This window comes from Ranitomeya variabilis, chromosome 7, assembly GCF_051348905.1.
Source record: "Ranitomeya variabilis isolate aRanVar5 chromosome 7, aRanVar5.hap1, whole genome shotgun sequence".
NCBI lineage: Eukaryota > Metazoa > Chordata > Amphibia > Anura > Dendrobatidae > Ranitomeya > Ranitomeya variabilis.
The window spans coordinates 11,886,961-11,891,492 of record NC_135238.1 but is presented as its reverse complement, the minus strand read 5'-3'; the positions used below and the strand labels follow the sequence as shown (position 1 = coordinate 11,891,492).

Below are 4,532 nucleotides of genomic sequence, written 5' to 3'. Positions count from 1 at the left end.
AGCACTCATACATGGTCAACATGGGGAAGACAAAGGAGCATTCCAAGGCCATCAGAGACAAGATCGTGGAGTGTCACAAGGCTGGCAAGGGGTACAAAACCCTTTCCAAGGAGTTGGGCCTACCTGTCTCCACTGTTGGGAGCATCATCCGGAAGTGGAAGGCTTATGGAACTACTGTTAGCCTTCCACGGCCTGGACAGCCTTTGAAAGTTTCAAGGCTAACCCAAGGACAACAAGGAAGGAGCTCCGGGAAGATCTCATGGCAGTGGGGACATTGGTTTCAGTCAATACCATAAGTAACGTACTCCACCGCAATGGTCTCCGTTCTCTCGTGTATTGTGAGTGTGCTGGAGGCACAGGAGGCGGCTGGAGGGTATTCCTGTCCTGACTGCAGAGCAGAATATCTGGAGCGTCCAGCCCTGGAGAAGAACCAGAAGCTGAGGAACATAGTGCAGCGTTTCTCATCTACTCAGCCTGATATGGAGGAGACCAGGATCTTCTGTACTTACTGTACTAAGTCTCCTGTCCCGGCTGTGAAATCCTGTGTTCATTGTGAGGCATCTTTTTGTGAAGAGCACCTAAGCCGACACAGTAAGTCACCAGAACATACCTTAGTTGACCCCACTGATACTCTGGAGGAAAGAAAATGCTCCTCACACAAGGAAGTGCTGAAATACTACTGTCCTATAGACGCCGCCTGTGTCTGTGTGTCCTGCTGGGTGGCCGGAGACCACAAGGGACATGACGTGGAGCTATTGGATGTGGCTTATGAGAAGAAGAAAGAGAAACTTTGGGAATATCTGCATGAACTAAATCCACAAAAAGCAGAAATTCAGACAAGAGTCCAGAATCTGCAGGATCATAAAAGAAAAATCCAAAAGAAAGCCTCCGATAAGAGGAAGAATGTCAGTAAAATATTTATGGACATTAAGAAGCAACTGGAAATAGCAGAAATGAAAGCGCTGAGCGAGGTCTCCAGGCAGGAGGAGAAGATTGTGTCCCAGATATCTCATCTGATCAAGAAGCTGGAAATACAGGAGGACGAGCTGTCCAGGAAGATGTGTCTTGTGGAGGAGATGTGTCGTGTCACCGACCCAATAAGACTCTTACAAGAACGTGACATTACAGTTTGTAGTCATGGAGGTGATGAGGACACAGGGGGAGATGGTGGAGAGGTCAGTACTGAGGAGGATCTGGATGAGGTTCTGATCTCACTGACCTTACACCGATCTATGAGGGATATTGTCACCAATGTAACATCAGAGCTCGGGGTCCATGTCCCAGACATATTGCTGGATGTGGACACTGCTCATAGATGGGTGGAGAATAGATATCAGAAGATCTGAAAACAGCAACAGATTTAGAAGAAAAACAGAAGAAGCCAGAATCACCAGGAAGATTTTTGGATTACCCCCAGGTGTTAGGGTACCGTCACACAGTACCATTTTAATCGCTACGACGGCACGATCCGTGACGTCGCAGCGATCGTATGATTATCGCTCCAGCGTCGTAGACTGCGGTCACACGTTGCAATCACGGCGCTGGAGCGATGCCGAAGTCCCCGGTAACCAGGGTAAACATCGGGTAACTAAGCGCAGGGCCGCGCTTAGTAACCCGATGTTTACCCTGGTTACCAGCGTAAACGTAAAAAAAACAAACAGTACATACTTACATTCCGGTGTCTGTCGCCGGCGTTCTGCTTCTCTCCACTGTGTAAGCGCCATAGCCGGAAAGCACAGCGGTGACGTCAGACGTCACCGCTGTGCTCGGCGCTTTCCGGCTGACAGGCGCGCACACAGTGCAGAGAAGCTGAGACGCCGGGGACAGACACCGGAATGTAAGTATGTACTGTTTGTTTTTTTTACGTTTACGCTGGTAACCACGGTAAACATCGGGTTACTAAGCGCGGCCCTGCGCTTAGTTACCCGATGTTTACCCTGGTTACAAGCGAACACATCGCTGGATCGCTGTCACACACAACGATCCAGCGATGTCAGCGGGTGATCAAGCGACGAAAGAAAGTTCCATACGATCTGCTACGACGTACGATTCTCAGCAGGATCCCTGATCGCTGCTGCGTGTCAGACACTGCGATATCGTAACGATATCGCTAGAACGTCACGAATCGTACCGTCGTAGCGATCAAAATGGTACTGTGTGACGGTACCCTTAAGCAGATGTGGCCTCTCCTCAGGACGACATTACTGGGAGGTAGAGTGGAACCAGATAGGAGAATGTGCCATCGGATTGTCCTATCCCAGTATAGAAAGGGAAGAAGATAAGTCTGGTATTGGATATAATGATCTTGGTGTTTGGTTATGTATAATGGAGGATATATTGTAACTTATAACTCGGTAAAATTAACTCTCAGTGTAAATCCAACATGTCCGACTCTTGGAGTCTTCTTAGACTATGAGGCCGGGCGTCTGTCCTTCTATGAGCTGTGTGACCCCATCAGACACTTACACACCTTCACCGCCTCCTTCACTGAGCCCCTACATGTTGTCTTCTGTGTGAATGATAGAGCCTCTGTTACAATAAGAAGCTGAGGCCGATGTCGTCCTCGTCACATTATAATTCCATTATTCCTTGTCACATGGACACATCTGTATATAGTGAGTTATCAGCAGGACCCTCTAATAATACAGTGTATATGGCGGAGTCATGGGGGGACTTCCTATCGGGTCAGTTTGTCTACCTTGGAGATCAGATGTAGAATCAATAATCAATAATTGAGGTGAACTGAAATATTAATGGTAAATTGTCATAAAACTGATAATTTCTGATCATTAACCCCTTCCTGATATCCTCTGTACATGTACGGCACGTATGTATGGTATGTATTTTGTTGGCTTACAAGCAGAGCTGGGTCTTAGCTGTATATCATAGCTGATGCCCTACTGTAAAAGTCATGGACGGTGATAACCCCTATCGTGGCCATTTGACCCCTCTGATGACTCTGTCAATGGTGACAGTAGTATCTGTTTATTTTAGGGAGGGGGCACCCTCTCCGTCCCTATCGGCACCCCATGATTTTGATTACGCTGCGCCAATGGCAGACATGATGACCCCAGGCTGAGTAATGTCAGATGGTCACCCAGCTATAGTGGCCTCTAAGGTTCTGCCTCTAAGGTTCTGCCATGAGCAGGACCTAACACACCTCACTGTCAGACTCACACACCAAACACCCTACATGTGTTTCACCATTGCTTCATCAGGGGTCTGGTTGGTGAAAAGCTCGTCGTGTGTCTGGTGGGTGAGCCTGAACATGTCCTCATTATCATGTGCACTATTTGCTATTTATCGTATGGGACCTTAATACTGTTGCCACCTTTATTCTTATTTCTTTACCTCATTTTTAGATTTGAATTCATTAAGTGTTTACATTTCACTGCATATTAGTTTATATACTTTACTCATAATTTTTGGAACAATTCCATAATTTCCATGGTTGGGGTAATTCTTTTCTCTAGTTATACTTTCCACTGTTCTTTTTATTGGCTCACCCACCATTAAAGTCTCTGTTTATTATGTTGTCACAAAAAAACGGAACAGCACAAGAAAAAATATACTTATCTTCGGGTGCAAAGCCCCCAGACAATCAGTCCTCCGATTATTCAAGTCAATATAATTTCAAAAAAAGAGGCAGCACTCCATTAGTCCAATGTAAACGTGCAGGGTTTAATTTACCCACATATTCAGGCAACGTTTCAGCTCATAATGAGCTTTTCTCAAGCAGTGGGTGTATCCATGTGCTCTATATTTATACATAGTTTAACAATCCTCATTTGTGCATAATTACATCTTATAAAGTGCTTTAGTTCTATTTTTATATTGCAATAAGGTGGATATGTGCAATCATATTTGTGCTATATTAAATACTATAAATATACCCATTATCCCCCCATATCTTATCTTAGATTTTCTTTTACTTTACCCCGGGAGAGCATGCTGTGCATGGAGGGCGTCATTATTTCTTCAGCGTCCTGCTGATTCTACTGCGCATGTCTTACTACGTCATCATCATAGACCGGATAACTGGCCAATCATTGGTGTTGTGTGGAACACCCTTACTGCGCATGCGTGCGTCCTTTCTTTATCGCCATATTTGTAGAGGCTATTTATACAAAGGTCTTCATTCTGTCACCACTGATTTATTATTTCATTCATACCGAGGTGTGAGCCAGAGAACATTGCTTGATTACAGCAACTGGTGCCTAATTCTCTTTTTCTTCAAATAAGAAGAATTGTTTTTATTTATTTTTTACACCATTCCTCGTGGGGTATAACTGATTAGATGACTTTACTCTTCACGTCAGTACGATTATAGCGATACCAGATTTATATTGTTTTTTTTATGTTTTGGCGCTTTTACACAGTAAAAACTATTTTAGAGAAAAAATTTGTTTTTGCATTACTTTATTCAGAGAGCTATAACTTTGTTATTTTTCAGCTAACAGCTATATGGCTGCTTGTTTTTGTGTGGGACTAGATGATGTTTTCAGCTATACCATTTCTATTTCCATTCGACT

At 44.4% G+C, this 4,532-nt stretch overlaps 1 pseudogene; it reads left to right on the top strand.

Annotated features, from left to right (window-relative positions):
* Positions 1–401: 401 nt before the first annotated feature.
* On the top strand, positions 402–2,760 carry LOC143785314 (tripartite motif-containing protein 16-like; annotated as a pseudogene).
* The last annotated feature ends 1,772 nt before the right edge of the window (positions 2,761–4,532 follow it).